At 45.0% G+C, this 27732-nt stretch overlaps 1 protein-coding gene across 3 annotated transcripts in view; it reads right to left on the bottom strand.

Annotated features, from left to right (window-relative positions):
* LOC122793954 (pantothenate kinase 3-like) overlaps window positions 1-27732 on the bottom strand; it is a 1051947-nt gene that overhangs the window by 836427 nt on the left and 187788 nt on the right. The window lies entirely within an intron of this gene.

Genomic DNA, 27732 nt, shown 5'->3' with positions numbered 1-27732 from the left:
ACCCCTTTGCTTAGCAGCTTTGAAACTTCTACGGCTGCCAGATCCTGTTGACTGGGTGGCACGTCCGGGATTCTCCTTGTAGGAGGAGGGGGCTTGAAAAAGGGGATGAGGTAGCCTCCGGTTATAATGCGAAGCACCCACTGATCCTTGGTTATCGATTCCCAAGCCTGTGGGTGTTTCGCAAAACGACCCCCAACCGGCTCCGGAGAAGCACAGCCGGGCCACATCCTAGGGATGTTGAGGGAAGGAGGAACCACGAAAGGTGTCACGGTCTCCAGAGTTATGGGGGCCTCTGCCACCTCTTGGGCGGCGTCTTCCTGAATCCCCCCCTCCCCGCCTCTGGAGGGGGAAATCACTCGGTGGAGTAGAGAAGAACTTTTGGGATTTCCTGAACCACATTTTCCCTCCTCTCTGGGCCTTGGGATAAGGTCTAGAGGGAGCGTAAAAACGGGCCCCAACGGCAGTCAAGGTCTTGCCCTCCTGCTCGCACCGAGTAAGTGTGTCCTTCACCTTGGGTCCAAACAAAGAAGACCCATCAAAGGGGGCGTCGGCGAAGGAAGACTTAAAGGCCTCCGTGAGTGGACACAAGCATAACCAGGCTGGTCTCCTAAGAGCCACTCCTGTGCCCGCTCTACTAAGCCTTCGGCTGCATAGGAAATGAGCCTCATGGACGAGTTGACAATAGAAGATAGGGTAGTCATCTGGGCACCTATGGTCTGTGCTAACGCCTCAGGAAGGTTACCCGCAAGGGACTCTCCTAACTCCTTGAGGAGGTCCCTTTGGAGCCTTGTAAAATGACAGAGATAGTTCAGCGACCGCAGGGTAAAGGTCGCTGAAGAAAGGGTACGCTTCCCGTACCTATCCATGCTCCTAGAATCCTTATTAGGAGGATGAATAGACGTTGAAGCCTCTGCCACGTCCTGCTGAGTAGCAGATGCCACCGCCATAGCATCAACTGCAACACCCTTAGTGAGGAATTCCTTCTGGGGAGGGGCTGAAAGAAACTTATTAGGCCTGGCAGGCATCGGTTCCGCTGTATCAGGATGTTCCCACACCCTCCGAGAGATTAGATCTAATAACTCATCGAAGGGTGGAGACACCCAGGAGGAGGAGGGCTGGGCCCCGAAGGCCTTGAGGAAAACTGACTCCTCAGCGGTAGGGGCTTTGGATTGCCAATCGCCTCTCTGTCTCAAGATCTCAAGGATATCCGAGAAGGAGACGTCATCCGAGGACGATTTAGGGGACCCCTCCGCATCATCGAGGTCAGTATCTGAAGTGACGGATTTATCTTGGGAATCAACGTGCTTCCTCTTACACAGTTTCTTCCTTGGGGGTTCATCCGAAGCAGATTCAGAAGGACCCCCCGGAAGAAGGGGGAAAGAATGTCTCCAGGGGCACCAGTACCCAAAACTTGGGATGGTGAGGTAGAAACCTGCTGAACCGGCAAGGTCATGGCCAGCGCACCTCCAGACTCTGCAGAGGGCACTTGCTGAGAGACCACGGCGGTACCGGGAATACCTGCGGCCGATGCTCCGAGGGGAAGACTGGGCATCGAAGAGGCGAGCTCCACAGTGTTGCCCTCGGCCCCCGCCGAGGAAGACCCGGTACCAAACCCTGACACCGAGGACAGGGTAGGAATGAAGGTCGGAGCAGAGAAACTCTGAGGGGGTCCCTGCTCCGACTGGACAATTCCGCTGCGTTCTACTTGCACCGACTGCAACAGCTCCAAGTGGGTCAGAGGAGGAATCAAATGCATGGAATGTGGAATCGGCTCCGAAGCCGCGTGGGCTGGAGCAGAGATCATTTTAGTAAAAACTGGGGACTGGAACAGCCTCTGGATAACCCTATCCAAATCCGAATCAGACAACCTAGAGGATTTGGAGGAAACAGATTGGGGCCGAGAAGACTTCTGCCTCGGCTCCGATAAAGCAGGGGATCGGCTCCGAAAGGGTTCCAGCACTATCGGACCCGAGACCGGAACCGTTTGCAACAGTGTCGGCGCCGAAGGAGGCTCCGGAGCCGAGGGGGAAGAGTCTGAGCTGCACACCTCCAACGGCTCCGAGACCAAAGGAGCCGAAGTAGGTGATTGGCCTCTCGATGCACTAACCTGCGGCTCAGACACCAATGGAGCCGAGGGAAGAAGCACCGAGGCAGACCCTTCAGCCATTGGCTCCGAAGCCATTGGAGCCGAGGAAGAAGAAGTCGATCCCTGTTTCTTAGCTGTCGGGTCCGACGGTCTATGCTTCTTGGGTGTCGGGCCTGACGGACTGGTCGGAGCCGACGATCTCTTCTTTTTAGAAGCTGGAGATGAAGCCAAAGCTTCCTCAAATGAAGGCTTAATCAGACCCCTAAGTATCAGCTTGTTTTTTCTCTCCTGGAGAACCCTGGAGGAAAAAGCGTGACACACACTGCAAGTATCCTGTAAATGTTTAGGCCCTAAACAGTACACGCAGACAGCATGGCTGTCTGTAATAGACATTTTATAATTACATTTTGCACACTTTTTGAACCCTGATTTCTGCTCCTTAGACATTTTGGGTACAGAGGAAAAAACAGGTATGATAGCTAGAAAAAAAACAGTAACTAATGTATGGGCTAAAGCCCTCTAACTTAAACGGGCTTAGCCCGATACAACAGGTCAAATACACAGAAGTAAGGAAATACGTGGGCCAAAGCCCTCTAACTTCAACGGGCTTAGCCCGAAAACTATTTCAGTCACACAACAAGAAAATTAGATAGACATACAATAAGGGCAAAGGCCCTCTAACTTAAACGGGCCTTGCCCAGTACACTAGTAGCGCGAAAAAGAATAAAAGTTAATTTTACACAAAACTGACCACAAACGCTCACAAAGCTGTTAAAACAGCTGTCTGTTTAAATTCTGACAGAAACCCTAGTCAAAAAAGACCAAAAGGTCAAGAAAAAACACTTGGCTCCAGCCAAGTCGAGACCACGTCCAGCTTGAAAAGCGGCAAACAAGATCTGGGGAAGCAGGCGTGGTGCATTACGGGATAAGGGGTAGCCCAGCCAATGAGAGACTTCGTTCTAGTGTATAGTGGCCGAGTCGGAGCCGACGGATCGGCTCCGAACCCATCAGTTATGAATGTAGGCGAGATAGGATCCCATTACATTTAAATTTTTTGCCAAAAAAATGAAGGGCGAACTCCGCCCGACGCTTAATAGTGCGCTTGTTGAATCTAGCACAAAAACGGCAGGCTGAGACGTCGTGGTCTGGGCCTAAGCAAGGTATACAGAAAGAGTGGAAATCCTTATGGGGTATTTGCTTCCCACATGAAATGCAATTATTAACTTTGTCTGACATCGGTGTGAGGCAAGAAAAGTTTCCCTAACGAACGGGGTACTTAGCTTTCAAGAAGACTTTGGCTGAAATACTTTCGTAAATCTCAGGAGCTGGCCGACCGGCACTTGCGAACTGCTTCTGCTTCGGACACGCGGCAAGAAAGACTGAAGAAAATGGCGTCGGCTGCCTCTTTTATACCCCTGCCGCACTGACGTCAGGGAAGAAGCGACGACAACCGACGCCGGACCTAGACTTTGGAATTCGGCCGAACGAGGACCCGCCTGACGGCAGGATAACCCATCTGTTATGACTGCAGCTGTATGCACGATGAACATCCTGTTCCAGGCAAAGAGTTGTCTCTGAAATGCATACCTGTCTCTCCAGCAGGTCCTATTTATATAACAAGAAAAGTTTAAGTCTGTAGATTGGGAAATCCTGGTGCTGTTTTTGTTTTGCAGACATGCAGGAGGTTCATCAGAGTGGGGTCCGACAATGCCTTGTATGCCAGGTATAACTCTCCCTTCAAAAGTCTGTAGGAGACAGAATACAGGGATAGGACCTTGAGGTGGTCTAAATAGGACTGTATTGTTTTAGTGAGGAACCTTTGTGGGCATTCTAATTGTTGGATATGCCTGGCTAAGTACAAGGGGCACTGTACTCAAAGACAGACTAGATGAATGCATAATACAGTGGAACAATGACTTCCTTGGACTTACCTTTATTTATAAGTTGCACAACATAGAATGATTTTCTCACTACTGTAGACACATGATGGTCAAAGAATAGAATACTGTCTGCGTGTTTCATCCTCCCCCAAGTACTTGACTAATGGGTTAGCTCTTAGGGGTGTGTATTGTCAATATGACAGTTACCAGGAGTAGATAACTTCCTGAAGGATACTATTATGCATTTCTTAGCACTTAGTTTTAGTATATTGATCTGACACAAATTGTCTGTCAGTGGGAATTCTATGACTGTTCCTAATTTGCAATCATCTGCAAATTTAGTCAGCCAGAGGCCATTGACACTGGCCTTGATTTCAGAGAAGTAAATGCCAAAAAGCAGCAGTCCCAGGACCAGTCCCTGAGGAACTCTGCTTGTGAATGGCCTCTCTGTAGAGGTGGACTCCCCAACTCTAACCTACTGGTTATCTGCAAGGCAGCTGGCTATTCACCAGGTAACATAAGGGTTTATACCTAACCTCTTGAGTTTGTTGGCAATGCCAAAGTGGAGACTGTGTCACATGCCTTGGCCAACTCAAGGTAGGCAGTGTGAACTGTTTTGCCTGCATCCCATTCCACATAAGCATCTGTATTCTCAGGGTTTTGAAGGTGCCTTAAAATTCTGACAGGTTATCACTTAGTAATAGGAAGTTTACCCAAGAATAGTTCTTAAATGTTAAGGGGTTAGCCGGGGTCACAAAATTGATTTTTATTACGAAGAAGACAGCTTTATGTCCCGACCTTACCAGAGAAAACACTACACTAGGGGAGTACAGTATTTCCCAATGTTTGAGAGTACGAGATGGAGTATGTTTGCACTCCTGATGTGCATATGGAGGTGTCTGAGTTTACAAAGCAAAGGAATCTCTGGACCTGTAATTTTGGGATCATGCAAGTATTCCAATTTAGATGGAGGTAGCTGATGTCGCTCATGAAGATGGTACCGGGTTAAATGGTGAGAGCCTCTAGTAAGTCCAAGAACAAGTTCATAGGTGATTACTAAGCTAATGGCATATATATAATATATCTTAATTCCCCAGATATGGGATGGGGTAGTATCAGGGTAGTGGGCGTGTGGGTGTTGGAGCTCTGAGACATTTTACAGACTGACTCTACACATAAAGGACATGGGCATGTACCCCGGGAGTGAATTTACAGTTCCCCATCCATATATCCAAATGTTTTTTAAAAAGAGTGAAAGCCAAACTTTTACAAAAATGGTAAGTTTATTCCATAGAAAAGGTAGCCTTTGGGACATAAATCTGTCTCCCCAACAATTTCTGTTAAGAGTCACAAATAATGTTCAGGTCCATGGAACCCATAAATCTTGTATAATTCTTCTTGCGAATATGTAACATTTTCATCAGGCCTGGATCAGAGAATGCCTTGTAGGTCAGGCATAAAGTCACCTCTCAATAAATGATATGAGACGGAGTAAAGGGATAGGTCCTTTAGTCAGTCTGTATAAGACATGTGTCTTGCGCTTTGTATTTTTTTTTTTTTTTTTTTTTATGGGAAATCACTGGGACCGCTCCAATTGGTATAAGTGCCTGGTTAGGTACATGTGGAAGGAAGCGTTGTACTCAATTATGGGCATGATGAGGGCAAAGTACAATGGCACTAGGTTCCCTATTATATGATTGAAGACACATTCTTTCAAATGTGTCTTGATCGAACTTGGAAGCACGAAACGGCATATAAGCAAATTCTTTCCCTGTGAAAAAAATCTCTTGGCCCCCTTCGTTATTTTGCAGCTTTCGTCACTGTAGTGCGATCTCGGAGTTGGTATATTTAAGTAGGGTGGTGTGGGGGGTGAAGCCCCCCACTTTATGTAATGTTTTAAAGGTTTTTTCTTTTTTGGAACAGCAAATTTTTTCCCTGGGAAAAAAATTGCTGTTCTGAGTGTTCGGGATTGTAAGCTTTCACTTACATGGGGTCGATAAATCAGCGTTCGCTGATTTAATATAGACCCTAGCACTATGACTTCTTTTGATCTCTATGCCATGCCTTTACTTATAAGTTCAGGCATACGAAAGGATGTCCTAGCTACCATAGTGTTGATCAGAGCGTGTGTATGTACCTTTAAGAAGCATTTCTAGATGTAACACGTGCATATAAATACAGAGCACATGCAGGTAGCAGTACCCTTTTGACAGAACAGCCATGGTGTTAACATGTAGGAGTGCAGTAGTTAGTATGTTTATAAGTTTAAGTTACAAAGCCACATTTCTGATGTGTTTGTATGTAATAAAGCTGCTGGAAGACAACCAATGAATGTTAGTCTGTTTTATCCTGACCAGATAAGTGACATGGTGTCAGAACCGGGATTAGAAGAGCTACTTCTTCGAGCCATGAGATGCAGAGTTGAAGGTGAAGACAGACTAAGCAGGTTGAGTGAAACGGAGCACAAACATACGAAAAAGGGCCAGAAACAAACTAAAGGTAAAGAAAAAGTACAGTTGTGTACACTTACCATAAATGTAGATGTTCAAGTCTATTCAGGGCTGCAGTCATTACATTTGGGTAATCTGCTGGCAGGTTGCCCTCAGTCGGCCTGAATTCCAAAGTCTTGGGTCCTGCGCCGGTTGCTGTCTCCTCTTCCATGACGTCAGGTCATCAGGGGTATAAAACATGCAGCTGATGCCATTTTCTTTAGTTTTTCTTGCCTCCGATGTCAGGTGCCCCCAAATAGATAGCAAATATTATATATATATATATATATATATATATATATATATATATATATATATATATATATATACATATAAATGCATCAATATAAACTTTATCTTCATCTACAAGCAAATACACCACATAGGCTGTAGAAGATAGTGAAGGAAAGATAACTCCAGAATGTCAGGGGGATGGTGGAAGGAAAGATAAACTCCAGAATGTCAGGGGGATGGTGGGAGGGTAACCTGGACTGCAACAGTGAATACACTCGAACATCTACATTTATGGTAAGTGTACACAATTGTACTATGTTCTTCATGTTTCACTGTTGCAGTCATTACATTTGGGTAGAGTCCCAAAGCTATGGTTGGAAGGCTGGAGCTAAACAGCATTAGGAGCGACTATAAGGCCCTGCAGAACTGCAGTGGCAAAGCCTGCCCTGGATTTAGAGTAGAGAGGCAAATGATAATGCTTTGTAAAGGTGTGAACAGAACTCCAAGTAGCAGCCTCTAGAATGTCTTTGGTTGGTACTCCCCTTAGAAAGGCTGCTGAAGTAGCTGCAGCTCTGGTGGAATGAGACCTAATGCCCTTGGCCACAGGTGTACTATGGTGTAAGTAGCAAAAAAGTACAGTTTTGTACCTACCATAAATGTAGATGTTCGAAGATCCACATTGCTGCAGTCCTTACACTTGGGTATAGCGCTGTCCTCGGTCGGCCCGAATACCAAAGTATATGGCTGACGCCGGTCATGGCGCATTAAACTGACGCCAGGACGTCAGGGTATAAATGCGCATGACCGACGTCATATCCTCAGTCTTTTCTTGCCCCAGATGTCAGAAGACCCTAAACAGGGTAAAATCAAAACACCACCAAACACTAAACACCCCTACACCCCAAACTATGTACAACTTCTAACAATTATATAATAAAGTACTAACCTAACCACACAACCACCCCCAAACACAGAGGGGAAGGAGGGAGGGTAAATTGGACTGCAGCAATGTGGATCTTCGAACATCTACATTTATGGTAGGTACAAAACTGTACTATGTTCTTCATCTCACATTGCTGCAGTCCTTACACTTGGGTAGATTCCCAAAGCAGAGGTGAGGGAGGATGGCAAATCAAAGAGAAGCAGGAGCTGTCAAAATGCCCTGTAAAATAGCAGTGGCAAAACCAGCCCTAGATTTAGAGTAGAGAGGAAGGTGGTAGTGCTTAGAGAAAGTATGTACTGAACTCCAAGTAGCTGCCTCCAAAATGTCCTTAGTTGCCACTCCCCTTAGAAAAGCTGTAGAAGTGGCAGTAGCCCTAGTGGAATGAGGTCTAATCCCTGTTGGAATCTGCTTGCCATGATGGGAATAACAAAATGCAATGCAAAACCCAATCCATTTAGAAAGAGTTTGTTTTGACACAGGCTTGCCCTGAGAACCTAAAGCAAAAGAAACAAACAACTGTTGAGACTGCCTGAAACTCTTAGTCCTATCTAAGTAGTAGCGTAACTGCCTGTGCACATCCAAAGTATGCAAAATCTTTTCCCCCTTGTTTTGGGGGTCTGCATAAAAGGTAGGTAAATGAATAGTTTGGTTTAAAGACACACTTGAAACCACCTTAGGCATAAAGGAAGGGTTAGTACGTAAAGATACCCTATCCTTATGGAAAATCAAGAAAGGCTCAACAGCCATAAGGGCCTGCAATTCAGAAACCCTTCTTGCAGAGGTAATGGCCAACAAAAAAGCAGTCTTCCATGACAAATATTTTAACTCAGCCGTAGCTGCAGGCTCAAAAGGTGGCAGAGTGAGCTTTTCCAACACATAATTGAGGTCCCAAGCAGGAGTAGGAGCTCTTCGTGGAGGTCTTATGTTCTTTGCCCCTCTGAGAAATTGCTTGAACAAAGAATGAGAAAACAAAGGTGGATCACAGTCATAGTGAGCTGAAATTGCTGCAGCATGAATCTTAATGGAAGAGAAGGACAAACCCTTGTCCAATAACTCAGTAAGGTATTGAAGAGCCACTCTCAAATTAGGCTCAGAAACATCTAAATCTTTTGCTGCACTCCAAAACAAAAATCTCTTCCACTTGTCTGCATACACTTTCCTTGTACTAGGTCTCCTAGCTTCCATAATCACATTCAAAACTTGTTGAGGAAGTTGAGCCCTGCTATGAGCTAAAACAGGATATGCCATGCTGTGAGATGAAGAGAGTGAAGCTTGACATTGAGTAGATGACCGTCCTTTTGGGACAATAGGTGTGGAATCAAAGGTAAGGGCCACGGTGGTTCCCTTATCAGATTTCTTAGTAGTGGGTACCAATGCTGTCGGGGCCAATCTGGAGCTATCAGGATCATTCTTGGTTTGTCCTGTCTTACCTTTAGCAGTACCTTTAGAAGTAGAGGAAGAGGTGGGAAGGCATATACATGAAGATTTTTCCAACTGAAAGAAAGAGCATCCACTTTCCAAGCTGCCTGGTGTATCCTTTTTGTGCAAAACTTTGGCAGCTGGTGGTTTAGAGGAGAAGCGAACAGATCTATGTCTGGCGTTCCCCATGACACTGTTAATTGTTGAAATACATGAGGATCCAGTTTCCACTCGTGGGGATCCATGATTTGTCTGCTTAACACATCTGCTAAGGAGTTCTGTACTCCCGGCAGAAACCTTGCCTGAAGATCTAGTTGTAAACTGAGGGCCGTGTCCCACAAAATCATTGCTTGTCTGCATAGAGGGTAAGAATGTGTACCCCCTTGCTTGTTGATGTACCACATGACAGTTGTGTTGTCTGTTAGAATCAACACCTGCCCTGGAAGAAGTAATTCCTTGAAAGCTGTTAATGCAAACTGGACTGCTAACATCTCCTTCAGGTTGATATGTAGATGTTGTAGTCTGGCAGGCCACTTGTCCTGTATCCATTTTCCATTGAGATGAGCTCCCCAAGCTTTGTCCGAGGCATCTGTTGTTAGAATTTGACTCGCCTCTGGCCGGGTCACAGAAAGTCCCTTGTTTAGGTGACATTGCTGAGCCCACCACAAGAATTCCTTTTGGATGCAAGGTATTATTGGAATGACAGTGTCCAGATCCTGGCAGTGCTGTGTCCATAGAATCTTGAGATACCATTGTAGCTTCCTCATATGCAGTTTGGCATTGGGAAGCACCAGAATACAAGATGCCATGAACCCTAAGGCTTGAAGGACTGTCCTTGCAGTCAGCCCGGACTGGTGTGATAGTTGTTGGAAGTAAAGGGAAAGATTCTTTTGTTTGTCCGGGGTCAAAAATGCCATCTGGGTTGCTGTATTCAGTCTCACACCCAGAAAGCACATGTCCTGAGAGGGTACTAGACTGGACTTTGTTTCGTTCACAGAATACCCCAGGCATCTTAGCACTGCTATCACATATTTTAAATGCTGTAGAAGCTCGTCCTTGCCTTGAGCCAGAATCAGGCAGTCGTCCAAATAAGGATAGATCTGTATTCCTCTCAATCTGAAGAAAGCTATCACTGGAGCCAGAACCTTTGTGAATACTCTGGGTGCAGTAGATAAGCCAAAGGGCAATGCAGAGAATTGATAGTGTGAATTTCCAGCTCGAAAACGCAGATACTTCCTGCAGCCTAGAGTGATAGGAACATGAAGGTAAGCCTCTTTGAGATCCAAAGTTACCATCCAGTGATCTTTGCCCAGGAGAGGTAAAAGCTGTTGCAATGTCAGCATCTTGAACTTGGGAATGTCCAGAAAGGTGTTGAGGATAGACAAGTCCAGAATTGGTCTCCACGTGTTCCCCTTTTTTGGTACTAGGAATAGGCGAGAATAAAATCCTAGGCCCCTTTCTGCCATAGGCACCGGTTGTATGGCGCCTATCTGTATTAATAGAGAAATTTGTCTGTAAGCTTCTAATCTGTGCTGAGGAGGAATGTCTGGCATGCCCTTGAAAGGTGGTAAGGTATGGAAATAAAATCTGTAACCGTGGTGAATGATATCCAATACCCATCTGTCTTGGGTAATTAAACTCCAGTTCTCCTTGAAAAGTGTCAGTCTTCCTCCCAAAGGTGCTGTCAGACGGGAAGGGTCTGGCAGTTGAAAAGGTAGGTCATTGGGTCTGTCTACGAAAGGGCTGACCCCTGCCCTCACCTGAAGACTGTGCAGGTGAGCCCCCTGTCCTGGATCTAAAAGAACCCTGAGCTCTGCCCCTAGCACGCCTAGACCTACCCCTAGACTGGGAATCATAAGAAGGATATGTCCACGCCTTGCTTGGCCAATTTCTACTAAACTTTGGAGGTTGAACCTGTAAAAAATCTTTAACAGTGTGCATAGATTTAGCTTTGTCTTCCATTTTCTTTAAAACTTCTTCAACAGGCGAACCAAACAACACATCAGATTGTAAAGGGGCATCCAAGATCCTTGACTTAACATGCTCAGCTAAATTCTGATCCCTTAGCCAGGCGTGCCTGCGTAGGACAGTACCAGTGGCAGCCACCCTGGAAGAGGCCTGTACAGCATCAAAACCACATTGTAAGGAATGCTTACCCACCTGTTCAGACACATGCACCAGATCTTGTAACTCCTTACATTCAATACCTTCTGCCAAAGCATCTACCTTAGACTTTAACTGTGAAAGAAGATAGATCTGATATCTCAGCATGTGGAATTGACAATTCAAAGCCCTCATGGCTAAAGTTGAAGAAGTATAAACTTTCTTACCCCATCTGTCTAAAGCCCTTGCCTCTTTATCCGGAGGAACGGATTTTTAACAACAGAAGCCTTAACCCCTTTAGGTCCCTGAGTAACAGTCTCTGGATCTGCCCTAGGGCTTTTAAAAGATACTTGTGAGCTTCAGGCACCCTATAGTATCTGTCCGCTTAACAGGAGCGGGAGGTAAAGAATCAGGGTTAAGAGAAGCCTCTGCAAAACATCTTCCACCACAGAAAGAACAGGAGGTATAGCTAAAGGCCTATGCTGGGGTAAAAACAAAAATTCCCTAAGTCTTTTCCTGGAATCAGAGAAATCCTGACCTTCCCATTTAAAATGCTCCCTCATGGAATGGAGAGTCTCTGAGAATGAAAAATCCTCAGGAGGAGAAGCAGTAGGAGTGGTGTCATCCACATCAGAATCAGAATAATGAGAAAACTCCTGTAAATCTTCAGCCGAAGACTCCGAAGCATCAGAATCCTGTTCAAAATTCCCAAATTCAGGATCCACCCTAGGCCTTTTGTCAGGAGGAGGCATAGAACCCCTAATCATAGTAATTAAATCTTCAGCCATCTTAAGCATATGTCTCTTGGGCACAGGGCCTGAAGTACTAGGAGAGACACCTGTAACTGCTAAACCTGGCCTGCCCTTGGAAGAAGCCTTTGTAACAGTAGGGGAAGGCCTAACCCCCTTAGGAAGAGAGGGAAGGACAGCTACCTGAGAAGCCCCTTCAGCCTGGCCTACCTCCTGCGAAGACACATCCTGTAACAATAAAGTCTCTCCCTGGGACTCTAAGGAAACTTCTGTTTGGGCCTCTGGCTCAACCGAGCCCTCTAAAGAACCGACGTCCGGGACGGACGGTTCTTCTAACCTAGGCCTAGGTGCTTTGTCCTTGCGTTTCTTCGAAGTAGCGGGCGTCGGAGCATCCGACGGCATTTTGTAATTGCACCGCTTCCCGAAGACTAACCTGGCACAGTCTAATCTCCTCTTTATAGTACGTTTGTTAAATCTAGCACAAGAGGGACACCCAACAACGTCGTGCTCAGGCCCTAAACAAGGTATACACAAGTTATGGTAATCCCTATGTGGTATTTGTTTCCCACAAGAAATACAGTTATTTACTTTTTCTGACATCCGGTAAAATACTGAGGCAAGAAAAAACCAAAATATTCCCCAACGGGGTACTTAGCCAACTTGGATTCGGTCTGAAACTCCGGTTTCGGAAAATCTCAGGACGCCAACCTGCACTCGCAATTTTGCTTCTGCATCGGACCACGCGGCAAAAAAGACTGAGGATATGACGTCGGTCATGCGCATTTATACCCTGACGTCCTGGCGTCAGTTTAATGCGCCATGACCGACGTCAGCCATATACTTTGGTATTCGGGCCGACCGAGGACAGCGCTATACCCAAGTGTAAGGACTGCAGCAATGTGAGATGAAGAACATCGGATGCAATGGCTTATCCACTTTGAAATTGTCTGCTTTGATATTGCCTTGCCTTCTGATCCTGCAGCATATGTCACTAGTAATTGCTCAGTTTTTCTTAGCGCTTTAGTCCTGCTTAAGTAGAATCTTAGCTGTCTGTGTACGTCCAAGGAATGCAGAATTCTCTCCCCCTTGTTCTGCGGATTTGGATAAAAGGTTGGCAGATGAATTGTTTGGTTAAGAGCCACACTGGAAGCCACCTTAGGCATAAAAGTAGGATTTGTCCTCAGAGATACCTTGTCTGGGTGAAATATAATAAAAGGCTCTACAGCCATGATGGCCTGTTGCTCTGAAACTCTTCTTGCTGAAGTAATTGCTAGTAGCAGAGTTGTTTTCCATGACAACAACTTTAGATCAGTGATAGAAGCTGGTTAAAATGGAGGCAGGGTGAGCTTTTCCAACACATAATTGAGGTCCCATGCAGGCAGTGGTGATCGGAGGCCTTAAATTTTTGGCTCCTCTAAGATACTGCTTTAGTAAAGGATGAGAAAAGATTGGTGGCTCTGTATTGTAATGAGCCGAAATGGCAGAGGCATGGATTTTAATTGATGAGAAAGATAGGCCTTTGTCAAGCATCTCATTTAAGTATTGCAATATCGGAGGAATATTTGGTTCTGCTGTATCAGTTCCTTGTGCATGATTACAATTGTCAGCAGAAGATTTTCTAGTACTAGACCTTCTGTCTTCCAAAATGACATCCATCACAGCTTTACTGAAAGGAGTTGTTTGTACGACTACATGATCAGCCATGCTGCCAGGTTCAGTGTCTGTAGTTGATTGTACAGGATCTGATTGTTTTGCTGGGACAGTAGTTGTGGTCTTTGAGGCAAGGTCCAAGCTGGGTATTGAGACAAGTTCCTTAGGATTAGGTATCATTATTGGCGGGGCCAGTTCGGGGCAATTAGTATCATCTTTGGTTTCTCTTGTCTGACTTTTAGGAGGACCTTGGGAAGAAGAGGCAGTGGCGGAAAGGCGTAAACTGATAGGTTTTTCTAACTGAAGGATAGGGCGTCCACTTTCCATGCTTGTCTGTGATGAGTCCTTGTGCAGAATTTTTTCAATTGATAATTTTGAGGAGAGGCAAATCGATCTATGTCTGGGCTCCCCCATTTCTCTGTTATCATGCTGAAGACTTGTGGATTTAGTTTCCACTCGTGAGGATCCATAAGGTTTCTGCTTAAATCGTCTGCCAGAGTGTTTTGTTTTCCTGGCAGGAATTGAGTTTGAAGATGTATTTGGTAGGTCAAAGCTGTGTCCCACAGCGCCATGGTAATCTGCATAGGGGGTATGAGTGTGTGCCCCCTTGCTTGTTTATATATCACATGACTGTGGTGGTGTCTGTCTTTATCAGTAGTTGTCCTGCATGAAGTAAGTCCTTGAAGGCTGTTAGGGCATTTTGAACAGCTAGCATCTCTTTCTGGTTGATATGTAGATGCATTTGTTTTGGTGGCCATATGCCCTGAATGCATCTTCCTGCCTTGCGGGCCCCCCAAGCATAATCTGATGCATCTGTTGTAATAGTTTGGCTGGCAGGGGCTAGAGTGAATGGCCGTCCCATGTTTTGGTGACATGCCTTTGCCCACCACAGAAACTCCTGTTGTAGGCAGGGAATGACTGAAATCATTGTTTCCAGACTGTGTGAATGTTGACTCCATAAACTTTTTAGGTACCATTGAAGTTTCCTCATATGCAGTCTTGCATATGGAATCAGTAGGATGCAGGACGCCATGCAGCCCAGAGCCTGCAGAATTTGTCTTGCAGAAGACTGGGTTTTTGTTGCCATTAGTTTGAAGTAAGCAGTCAGTTGCCTTTGCTTGTCTGGCGTGAGGTAAGCCATCTGGGCAGTTGTATTCAAGCTTGCACCATGGAATGTTATCTTTTGAGAGGGTACCAGTTGTGATTTATTTTTGTTTATTGTGTACCCTAGGCATTTTAGAAGCCTTTTCACAAACGCCAGGTGTCGAAGAAGAGTGTCCTTGTTCTCTGCTTGAATGAGGCAGTCGTCCAAGTAAGGATACATTTGTATACTTTTTTGTCTGCAAAATGCAATTACTGGTGCCAGCCACTTTCTAAAGACCCTGGGCACAGCAGATAAGCCAAAGGGCAGTGCAGAGAATTGGTAATGCATTAAGCCAGCCTTGAATCTGAGGTATCTTCTGCACGACTGTCTTATTGGGACATGCAGGTATGCCTCTTTTAGGTCTAAAACCACCAGCCAAGCATTCTTGCCCAGCATGGGCAGAAGCTGCTGCAAAGTCAGCATTTTGAATTTTGGAATGTCCAGGTACATATTCAAAATCGATAAATCCAGTATTGGCCACCAGGCCTTGTCCTTTCTGGGTACCAAGAACAGTGAGCATAAACCTTGTCCTTTTTCCTGTTCTGGTACTGTCTGAATGGCCCCCATATCCATGAGGGACGTGACCTGTTTCTGTGCCTCTGTCCATTGATTTTTTTGTCAGATCTGGCCAACCATTTGCCATTGGCAGACTGTGGAAATGGAATCTGTATCCCTGTGATATGATGTTTAGTACCCACTTGTCCTGGGTTATTAACTGCCAATTTTGAGCAAAAAGTGCTAATTTTCCCCCCTGTGGGTGCTGCCAAAAGATAAGTGCTTGGTGCAGGCAGAGGGAAGTTATTGGGATTGCTTTCTGTAGGTTTGCGCTTTATCTCCTCCAGTTTTCGAGGTGGTAGCGCCCCATTGCTTTGACTTGTATGAATCTTGCGCCTGGTATTTGGAACCCTTAGGGCGTTTGGATTTGCCCCTTTGAGCTTTGTCCGACACAGGAAAGGACCAATTTTTTGTAGGCCAGTGTCTACTGAATCTTGGTGGCTGCACTTGTAAGACGTCTTTAACAGTTTGCATAGACGTAGCTTTGTCTTCCACTTTCTTTAAAACCTCTTCTGCCTTCATAAAAAACAGAGAATCATGCTGTAAAGGTGCATCTAGCAATTTAGCTTTAACATGAACAGGCAAATGTTGTACCTTTAACCAGGCATGCCTCCTAATCACTGATCCAGTAACTGCGGCCCTGCAAGAGGCCTCTAAGGAATCAAAACCACATTGCAAAGAATGCTTTCCAACTTGATCAGCTGCATGCAATAAGTCCTGCAATTCTTTATTTTCTCACAATCTGAAATCATCATCATTTTCTGTTTCAGCAATCCCATAACATGTTGTTGGTACTTACGCATATGAAATTGACAGTTTAAGGCCCCGATTGCCAAGGGTGCAGATGTATAAACCTTTTTTCCCCCATCTGTCCAGTGCCCTTGAATCTCTGTCAGAGGGGGAAGGATTTTTTTCTGTTGAGGCCTTAACTCCCTTTGGACCCTGTGAAATAGTTTCAGGATCAGCAGCAGGGTTTCTAAATAAAAATTTATGTCAGTCAGGGACCCTGTAATATCTGTCAGGCTTACTGGGAGCTGGAGGTAAGGAGTCAGGGGTCAAGCTTGACTCCGAAAACACAACATCCACAATGTCTAAAACAGGGGGAATGGCTAAAGGCCTGTGCTGAGGGAGAAGGAGGAAATCCCTAAGCCTCTTTTTCGATTCTGAGAAGTCTGGACTCTCCCAGTGAAAATGCTCCCTCAAAATATGCAAGGTTTCTCCAAATGAATAATCCTCAGGAGGAGATGGAGATGGAATAGACTCCTCAGCATCAGAATCCTCATAGGGATGCACAGATAATTCCTGATCAGAAGAGGAATCAGAAGAAAGAGAAACCTGATTTGAAGATTCATAATCAGTGTCTTGCCTAGGCCTCTTATCAGGAGGGGGATGGGTACCCCTGATCAAGGTAATAAGGTCTTCAGCCATTTTGATCATCTGTTTTTTAGGCATAGAGGCCTGTGCACGTGGCTCATGCATCAGTTTTTTAGTTTTAGAAGTTGCTTTGGTCTTTGGTTTTGCAGCTTTCGTTGGTTTGATATATAAATGTTGAGGTCTGAATACACCCTCAGAAGCCGGTACCTGCTCAGCGGCTCCGGACCCATCCGAGGAAGATACATCCGTCTTGCGGCATGCCGGACTCCACATGGGTGTCGGTAGAGGCCTGCGACTCGAAGGTAGTGGGCATCAGGGGCTGCGAAAGCACCTCACTGAGTACCGTCGAACCGGCGACTGGCTTAGGAGAAGCTTCGTCGTCGGTTTTGGATCTCGACTGCCTTTCTCTGTCCTTTTCTTTGCGTTTTTTATGTACTCCGGTAGTCGGATTACTATCCGACATTTCTGGGTAGTTAAATCTGTTTCCAAAATACTTTGATGCAAAAATATACCGACGCTTCAGAGTGCGTTGGTTAAATCTAGCACAAAACCGACAACCAGGCACGTTGTGATCAGGGCCTAGGCAAGGAATACAGTATAAATGGAAATCCTTATGAGGTATTTGCTTTCCACAAGTAATACAATTAACTTTTTCTGAAATCGGTAAAAAGCAAGAAAAAGATTTCCCCAATGGGGTACTTAGCTTAAGTGAAGACTTTGGTTCTGAAACTCAACTCAAATATTTCAGTAGTCGGCCGACCGGCACTTGCAAAATGCTTCTGCTTCGGGCACCACGCGGCAAGAAAGACTAAAGAAAATGGCGTCGGCTGCATGTTTTATACCCTTGATGACCTGACGTCATGGAAGAGGAGACAGCAACCGACGCAGGACCTAAGACTTTGGAATTCAGGCCAACTGAGGGCAACCTGCCAGCAGATTACCAAATGTAATGACTGCAACAGTGAAACACGAAGAACATCTGCACAAATGACTTGTTTGGCAAAGAAAATGAAACGTTTCATTTATAAGGCACAAAACGCATTATTAATCAAACAATTAGCACAAAATGCATTAATAAGCAAAAGAAAGGCACAAACCGCATTATTAATTAAACGAAATGTTCGAGACCAAGATATTTGATAAAACTAGCAAAACTATTCATATGGGGCTCAGAATTATCTTTGGTTTGCCTAACGAGCATGTTTAAAGTAAAACGTACACAAGAAAAGCATAATGAGCATAAGAGACTAAAAGGGCATAACGAGTACAATAAAAAATCAAAATAAGCTTAAAAAGCAAGGCGACTGCATGTTTTAGTAAAAGACCATGTTTTGGGCAAACTACAATTTCACATTGACTGAAGCCATTCAAAGCATAAAGTACAGTTGTGTACACTTACCATAAATGTAGATGTTCGAGTGTATTCATTGCTGCAGTCATCACATTTGGGTTATCCGCTGCAGGTAGCCCTCAGACGGCCTGAATACCAGAGTCTTTGGATTCCTGGGTCGGATGCTGTCTCTTCTTCCATGACGTCAGGTCGTCAAGTGTATAAAACATGCAGCCGACGCCATTACATCAGTTTTCTTGCCCCAGCTGTCAGGTGCCCCCACAAAGCTAAGCAATTGTATGTTATGGTACACCTCCAACAAAAAGCAAACACACCAGAAAAAGTACAGCTGTGTACACTTACAATAAATGTAGATGTTCTTGTGTATTCACTGTTGCAGTTATTACATTTGGGTAATCTGCTGGCAGGTTGCCCTCAGTCGGCCTGAATAACAAAGTCTTGGGTCCTGCGTTGGTTGCTGTCTCCTCTTCCATGACGTCCGGTCATCAGAGGTATAAAACATGCAGCCGACGCCATTTTAATCAGTTTTTCTTGCCCCAGATGTCAGGTGCCCCCCAAATGGGGAGCAAAAATATACATAAATATATAAATGCACCTTAGAAACATAAAATTTACCTTCAACTAAAAGCAAATACACCACAAAGGCTTTTGAGTATAGTGAAGGAAAGAAAAGTATAGAATGGGGGATGGCAAGTGGGTAACCCAGACTGCAACAGTAAATACACTCGAACATCTACATTTATGGTAAGTGTACACAACTGTACTATGTTCTTCATGTTTCACTGTTGCAGTCATTACATTTGGGTAGAATCCCAAAGCTATGGATGGGAGAATGGAACTAAACAGCATTAGGAGCAGCTATAAGGCCCTGCAGGACTGCAGTGGCAAAGCCTGCCCTGGATTTAGAGAAGAGAGGTAAATGATAATGCTTTGTGAACGTATGAACAGAGCTCCAAGTAGCAGCTTCTAGAATGTCTCTGGTTGGGACCCCTCTGAGAAAAGCTGCTGAAGTAGAGGCAGCCCTGGTGGAATGGGATCTGATCCCCTTGGGCACAGGTTTACCATGGTGCTAATAGCAGAAACGAATGCAGTGGCTTATCCATTAAGAAATAGTCTGCTTTGATATAGCCTTCCCCTCTGATCCTGCAGCAAATGCTACCAGTAGTTGCTCAGACTTTCTTACAGATTTTGTCCTGTTTAGGTAGAATCTTAGTTGTTTGTGTACATCCAATGAATGCAGAATCCGCTCCCCCTTATTCTGCGGATTTGGGAAAAATGTTGGCAGGTGAATGGTCTGGTTAAGAGCCACACTGGATACCGCCTTAGGCATAAAAGAAGGATTGGTCCTGAGGGCCACCCTGTGCGGGTAAAATATAATGAAAGGCTCCACTGCCATGACAGCCTGTAGTTCTGAAACCCTTCTTACTGAAGAGACTGCCAAAAGAAAAGCTGTCTTCCAAGATAGAAAGTTTATATCTGCAGTAGCAGCTGGTTCAAAAGGAGGCAGGGTGAGTTTTCCAGCACAAAATTGAGGTCCCATGCAGGAGTTGGTGTTCTCCTAGGAGGCCTTAAATCTTTGGCCCCTCTGAGATGCTGTTTAAACAGTGGATGAGAAAAGAGGGGAGGCTCTGTGTTGTAATGAGCCAAGATGGCAGAGACATGGATTTTTATTGAGGAAAAAGATAGGCCCTTGTCAAGCATTTCAGTTAAGTATTGTAAAATCTGTGGAATATTGGGCTTTGCTGTGTCTATTCCTTGTGCTTGGTTCCAAGCACAGAATCTCTTCCGTTTATCAGCATAAGATTTTCTAGTACTAGGCCTTCTGGCTTCCAAGAGGACATCCATCACAGGTTTACTGAGAGATGTGGTTTGAATAATTAGTCGATTAGCCATGCTGCAAGATTCAGAGTTTGGAGCCGAGTGTGCAGAATTTGATAGTTCTGCTGAGACACAGCAGAAGAGGTGTTTGAGGCAAGTACCATGGAGGAAGGTGTGACATATTCCTTAGAAGCGGGTACCAGTACTGGCAAGGCCAATCCGGAGCAATTAGGATAATTTTTGTTTTTTCCTGTCTGACTTTTAGTAAGACCTTGGAGAGTAGAGGCAGAGGGGGAAAGGCATAGACTGATACGTTTTTCCAGCTGAAGGATAGAGTATCCACTTTCCATGCTTTTTTGTGATGAGTTCTTGTGCAGAATTTGTCCAACTGATAGTTTTGGGGAGAGGCAAATAGATCTATGTCTGGGGTCCCCCATTTCTGTGTTAACATGCTGAAGATTTGTGGATCCAGTTTCCATTTGTGCTGGTCCATAGGATTTCTGCTTAGGTCGTCTGCCAGAGAATTTTGCTTTCCTGGCAGAAATTGAGCTTGAAGATGTATTTGGTAAGTCAAGGCTGTGTTCCACAAGGCCATGGCTAGTCTGCAAAGAGGGTAGGAATGTGTACCCCCCCCGCTTGTTTATGTACCACATAACTGTGGTGTTGTCCGTCTTTATCAGTAGTTGTCCTGGATGAAGTAAGTCGTTGAAGGCTGTCAGAGCATTCTGAACAGCTAGCATTTCTTTCTGGTTGATATGCAGATGCATTTGGTTTGGGCTCCATTTGCCCTGAATGCATCTCCCTACCAGGTGGGCCCCCCCAAGCATAGTCTGATGCGTCTGTAGTTAGGGTTTGGGTGGCAGGGGGTAGAGTGAATGACAGTCCCTTGTTTTAGTGACATGTCTCTACCCACCAAAGAAACTCCTGTTGAAGGCAGGGAATGAGAGGAATCATTGTTTACAGGCTGTGACAATGTTGATTCCATAAACTTTTTTAGGTACCATTGAAGTTTCCTCATATGCAGTCTCGCACATGGAATTAGTAGAATGCAGGATGCCATGAACCCCAAAGCCTGCAGATAACTGGGTTTTTGTTGCCATTTGTTTGAAGTATGTTGTCAATTGCCTTTGTTTGTCTGGCGTGAGGAAAGTCGGCTGGGCAGTTGCATTCAAGCTTGTACCCAGGAATGTAATTATTTGAGAGGTTACCAGTTGTGATTTCTTTTCGTTTATGGTGTACCCCTAGGCATGCTAGAAACCTTTTTACAAATGCCAGATGTTGAAGAAGAGTGTCTTTGTCCTCTGCTTGAATGAGACAATCGTCCAGATAAGGATACATTTTAATGTTTCTTTGTCTGCAGAATGCAATTACATGTGCCAGGCACTTTGTAAAGACCCTGGGAGCAGTAGATAAGCCAAAGGGCAGTGCAGAGAACTGGTAATGCAAAAAACCTGCTTTGAAGCAGAGGTATCTTCTGCATGATTCCCTTATTGGGATATGCAGGTATGCCTCAAGTCTACAGTTACTAACCAAGAATACTTGCCTAGCATAGGCAGTAGCTGTTGTAAAGTCAGCATTTTCAATTTTGGAATGTCCAGGAACATGTTCAGAATCGATAAGTTCAGTATTAGACACCATGAATTGTCTTTTCTGGGTACCAGGAAGTCTTGAATAAAATCCTTGTCCTTTTTCCTTTTCTGGTACCGGTTGAACAGCCCCCATATCCATAAGGGACATGACTTGTTTCTGGGCCTCTGCCTGCTGGTTTTGTGGCAGATCCGGCCATCCTTTTGCAATTGGCAAAGTATGGAAATGAAATCTGTACCCCTGGGATACTATGTTTAATACCCACTTGTCCTGGGTAATTAACTGCCAATTTTGAGCATGAAGTGGTAAAGGAAAGTCATTGAGACTGCTTACTGTAGGGTTGTGCTTTGTTTCCTCCAGATTTGGAGGTGAAGGCACCACATTGCTTTGACCTGTAAGAACCCTGCGATTGATATCTGGAGGCTTTTGAGCGCCTGGGATTGCCCTGAGTGGCTCTGTTGGACACAGGAAAGGACCAATTTTTAGTAGGCCAGTGCCTACTGTACCTGGGTGGCTGCACTTGCAAGAAATCTTTTACAATTTGCATAGATTTAACTTTGTCTTTCATTTCCTTTAAAACCTCTTCTGCCTTATTACCAAACAGAGTACCATGCTGCAAAGGGGCATCCAACAATTTAGCTTTAACATGATCAGGCAGATTTTGCTCCTTGAGTCAGGCATGCCTTCTAATCACAGATCCAGTAACGGCGGCCCTACAAGAGGCCTCCAAGGAATCAAAACCACATTGCAAAGTATACTTTTCAACCTGTTCTGCTGAATGCAATAAAACCTGTAACTCTATTTTCCACACAATCAGAAATCAACATAATTTTCTGTTTCAGTAAGCCCATAACATGCTGTTGACATTTAAGCATATGAAACTGGCAGTTTAACGCCCTGATTGCCAAGGTTGCAGATGTATAAACCTTCTTACCCCATCTATCTAGAGCCCTGGAATCTCTATCAGAAGGGGTAGGATTTTTGGCTGTAGAAGCCTTAACACCCTTGGGACCCTGAGAAATAGTCTCAGGATCAGCAGCAGCATTTTTGAAAAGAAATTTGTGGGAGTCAGGAACCCTGTAATATCTGTCTGGCTTACTAGGAGCCGGAGGCAGGGAATCAGGAGCTATGCTTGATTCCAAGAACACATCATCAACAATGTCTAATACAGGAGGTATTGCCAAAGGCCTGTGCTGAGGAAGAAGGAGGAAATCACTAAGCCTCTTTTTTGATTCAGAGAAGTCCTGACTCTCCCAGTGAAAATGCTCCCTTAAAGTATGCAAAGTCTCTCCAAAAGAGTAATCCTCAAGAGGAGATTCAGATGGGAATGGAATCCTCTGCATCAGAATCTTCATAGGGTGGAATAGAAAATTCCTGATCAGAGGAAATGGAAACCTGATCTGAAGATTCATAATCAGTGCCTTGCCTAGGCCTCTTAGTAGGGTGGGGTTGGGAACCCCTGATCAAGGTAATTAAATCCTCAGCCATTTTGATCATCTGTGTTTTAGGCATAGGGGCCTGAGCACACGGCTCATGCATCCGTTTTTTAGACACAGAAGTTGTTTTTGACCTTGTTTTTATTGCTGGCGTCAGTTTAAAGTAAAAATGTTGAGGCCTGAAAACACCCTCAGAAGCCGGTGCTTGCTCAGCGGCTCCGGACCCATCCAAGGGAGAGACATCTGTGGGTTCAATACTTTGCGAATCTCTTGGCATACCGGATTCCGAATGGGTCTCGGTAGAGGCCTGTGACTCAAAAGTAGCGGGTATCAGGGACTGCGAAAGCGCCTGACTGAGCACCGGCGACTAGCTTAGGAGAAGCTTTGTCGTTGGTTTTGGACCTCGACGGTCTGTCTCTGTTTTTCCTTGCGTTTTTTGTGAACTCCGGTAGTCAGGTTGCTAACCTACGACATTTCAGGGTAGAACCAAAATATTTAGAAGCAAAAATATACCGATGCTTAATAGTGCGTTGGTTAAATTTAGCACAAAAACCGACAGCAAGGCACGTAGTGATCAGGGCCTAGGCAAGGAATACAGCACAAATGAAAATCCTTATGAGGTATTTGCTTCCCACAAGTAATGCAATTATTAACTTTTACTGACATCGGTAAGGAGCAAGAAAAAGTTTCCCCAATGGGGTACTTAGCTTTAGTTTGAAGACTTCGGTTCTGAAACTCAAATACGAAAATTTCAGGAGTCAGCCGACCGGCACTTGCGAACTGCTTCTGCTTTGGGCACTGCGCAGCAAGAAAGGATGATTAAAAAGGTGTCGGCTGCATGTTTTATACCCCTGATGACCTGACGTCATGAAAGAGGAGACAGCAACCGACGCAGGACCCAACACTTTGTTATTCAGGCCGACTGAGGGCAACCTGCCAGCAGATTACCCAAATGTAATAACTGCAACAGTGAAACACGAAGAACATCTTAAATATACCAAACAAGAAGAAAAGGTAGAGCCAAGAGAAGTCAGGGGGCTGGAGGGAGGGTAACCAGGACTGCAAAAGTGAATACACTCGAACATCTACATTTATGGTAAGTGCACACAACTGTACTATGTTCTTCGTGTTTCACTGTTGCAGTCCTCACATTTGGGTTGATTCTCACAGCTAAAGAAGGGAGGAGGAAGTTAGAGAGCATTAGGGCCAGCTATTAAGCTCTGCAAGACTGCAGTGGCAAAACCAGCTCTGGATTTAGAAAAAAGTAGGCATGTGGTAATGCTTGGTGAAGGTATGTAGAGAGCTCCAGGTAGCAGTTTCTAGAATGTCCTTGGTAGGGACTCCCCTGAGAAAGGCTAGAGAGGTAGATGCAGCCCTGGTTGAATGTGATCTTATCCCCTGTGGGGTAGGTTTTCCATGGTGCTTGTAGCAGAAATGAATGCAATGGGCTACCCATTTGGAAATGGTTTGCTTTGAAATGGCCTTTCCCTCTGCCCCTGCAGCAAAGCCAATTAGCAGCTGTTCAGATTTTCTGAGAGGCTTAGTCCTGTCCAAATAAAATCTAAGTTGTCTGTGCAAGTCCAGAAAGTGCAGTATTCGTTCCCCTTTGTTTTCTGGATTAGGGGAAAAAAGTAGGCAAATGGATGGACTGATTTAGGGCCACACCAGACACCACCTTGGGCATAAAGGAAGATTATGAAGGGTTCTATTGCCATGAGGGCCTCTTGCTGAAGTGATGGCTAGAAGGAAGGCTGTTTTCCAAGAAAGGAATTTCAACTCTGCTGTTGCAGCTGGCTCAAAGGGGGGGGAAGAGTGAGCTTTTCCAATACAAAGTTAAGGTCCCAGGCTGGAGTGGGGGCTCTCCTGGGGGGGGGGTTCAGTATTATAATGTGCTGAAATGGCAGAGGCATGAATTTTAATTGACAAGAAGGATAGGCCCTTGTGGAGCATTTCTGTTAAGTACTGAAGAATATGAAGTAAGCTGGGCACCGTTGTGCCCATCCCCTGATTCTGGCTCCAGGAACAGTATCTTTTCCACTTTTCAGCATAGGAGTTTCTAGTACTAGGCCTCCCTGCCTCAAGAATGACATCTAGCACCTGCTTACTGGGGGATGCTATTGGAGAGCTCAAGGAATTAGCCAGGCTGCAGGGTTCAGGGTTTGAAGCTGAGGGTGCAGAATCTGGCCCGTCTGCTGGGACAGCAGGGAAGGGGTCTGAGGCAGGTGCCATGGTTCCAGCAGTGTCATACTGCACAAGAGGGGGTACCAGTGCTGGCATGGCCAGTCTGGTGCAATCAGTATTGTCCTTGGCTTGTCCTGTTTGATCTTTAGCAGAACCTTCAAGAGGAGAGGCAGAGGGGGAAAGGCATAAACTGAGAGGCTTTCCCTGGTAAAGGACAGGGCATCCACTTTCCAAGCTTGACTGTGGGGAGTCCTTGTGCAGAATTTGTCCAATTGGTAGTTCTGAGGGGAGGCAAACAGGTCTACCTCTGGAGTCCCCCATTTGTTCCTCAAGAGGTTGAATATTTTGGTTCTAGTTTCCATTTGTGTGGGTCCATGAGATTTCTGCTTAAGTTGTCTGCCAGTGAATTTAGCTTGCCTGGTAAGAATTGAGCTTGTAGGTGCACTTGGTAGCTCAAGGCTGTATTCCACAGAGCCATGGCTAGTCTGCAGAGAGGGTACGAGTGGGATCCCCCCTGTTTATGCACCACATAACTGTGGTGCTGTCTGTCTTTACCAATAGTTGTCCTGGAAGAATGCGGTCTTTGAAGGCTGTCAGGGAATTCTGTACAGCTAGCATTTCTTTTTGATTGATATGCACTGTCTCAGTTTCCATTTGCCCTGAATGCACTGCCCTGCCAAGTGAGCCCCCCATGCATAGTCTGATGCGTCTGTTGTTAGGGTTTGGGTGGCAGGGGGTAGTGAAAGGGAGCCACTTGTTGTGGTAGCAGGTCTCTGCCCACCAAAGGAACTCTGTCCTTATACAAGGAATGATGAGAATCATTGATTCCAGGTCCTCAGAATCTTGACACCATAGGCTGTTTAGATACCAATGTAGTTTCCTCATATGCAGTCTTGCACATAGAACTAGCAGAATGCAAGAGGCCATGAACCCCATGGCTTGTATAATTTTCCTTGCAGATAGCTGGGGTTTTGTGGCCAATAGTTTGAAGTAGGTTGTCAAATAAACTTGTTTCTCTGGAGTGAGGAAAGCCATCTGGGAAGTTGTGTTCAAGCTTGCTCCCAGGAATACAATCTGTTGGCAGGGTACTAGGTGAGATTTCTTTTCATTTATGGTGTACCCCAGTGAGGTTAGAAGTTTCTTTACAAATGCCAGATGTTGTAATAGCAAGTCCTGGCTTTCTGCCTGCTGAGCATCCAAGTGCTCTGGATTATGTGTGACGCTCCACATTTAATGAAGAGTGAAGCCACTGTTCCGCAGTGAACAGCTGTGGCTCTGCTACAAAGCTTCTGACTGGTTTGTATACCGCAATTACTGCAATCGGCATTGCAACACTTCCGCGTTGGCTGTGCTACGCAGTTTTTGATTGGCTCGTAGACCGCATTTACAGCCAATCGTGAACTCGGTCTACGAGCCAATCAATTAGATAGTCTGAGGAGGACAGGAGCCAATGAGAGCTCCAAAATACAGGCCAATCGTTTTCCTGGAAGCCTTTTCGCGCCAAAATAATGGCTTGAAAAGGCTTCCAGGAATCAGAGATTTTACTTCGACCGACTGACTACATAAAACGTTTGGCTGGAAGGAGGAAGGAAGGAGCGGCTGGCTGCAGAAGAAGACATCACGGGAGTCGAAAGTGGAAGTTACCCTGCCTGCCAGGATGGAGAGGTGACTCTGTCGGTGAAAGGAGTCAGTCTGCTGTGTCAGAACAGAAGGGCTGAAGATTATACGCTGCTCTACAACCGAGCTGGAATATCAACTTTGTGCCGTGGTTGTATTGGATTATTTGTGACAGTGCTGCCTTGGATTGTATTGCTGAAGTGGTACCGTGTGTACAAGCAGAGCAGAGGTAAGTGTTTTAGGCTTTTAGCTGTAATGGTTGAACTTGAAAATATTTCCCTTTAGAAGTGGTATGCTAGTACAGATCCTGTTATTTTAGCAACTTCCTAAGTGTGTAAGTATTAATATTTTGTCTCAGTATTTTGTGGAGCTAGTATGTCTCTGAAGTGATAGATAGCAATTTTGTATGCCTAAACAGATTCTAAGTTTAAAACAGCAATATTTAAAGTGTCTGTTTCTACTGATTGTCCCCCTAGTATGCCCATTTTTTTTTTTTTTTTTTTGGGAGAAACTGTATGCCAGGACAGGTCCTTGTTCTAGCAACTTTCTAGGTTTATAAGAGCAGTTTTTAAAGTGGTTGTATGTTTCTGCTGCTTGTCCCCTAGTATGTCTCTGAAAGTAATTGCCTTTTTTTTTAAACTGTATGCCAAGACAGGTCCTGTTCTAGCAACTTTCTAGGTTTATAAGATCAATATTTCTAAGGTTTTAAGAGGAATATTCTAGCAATATTTAAGTTTATAAGAGCAATATTCTAGCAATATTTCTAAGGTTATAAGAGCAATATTCTAGCAATATTTCTAAGCTTATAAGAGCAATATTTCTAAGGTTATAAGAACAATATTTAAAGTCTCTGTGCTGCTTGTCCCTCTTATGTTGAACTTTGTCCAGTTTTCTTGCACTAAGAGGTTGAGAAGTATGTCCAGATGGATGTCAAAAATGAGTTATAGTAATGGGATGCTTTAACATATCCAGTTTTGTTTTTGGTAGAACTTTGTGTAACTTTATCTTGAATTCTTTGTCTTAAATGGCACATTCTTGTAAAAGCACAGAGGGCCCTGGCTGTAAGTACCTTTTTAGGCATCTTTGCCAGGCCCACACCTTGCTGTAGGACAGGGG

This window comes from Protopterus annectens, chromosome 2.part1, assembly GCF_019279795.1.
Source record: "Protopterus annectens isolate FY-2018-M chromosome 2.part1, PAN1.0, whole genome shotgun sequence".
Taxonomy (NCBI): Eukaryota; Metazoa; Chordata; order Ceratodontiformes; family Protopteridae; genus Protopterus; species Protopterus annectens.
Note: the sequence above shows the minus strand (reverse complement) of the source record. Positions and strands in the feature narration are given on the sequence as shown.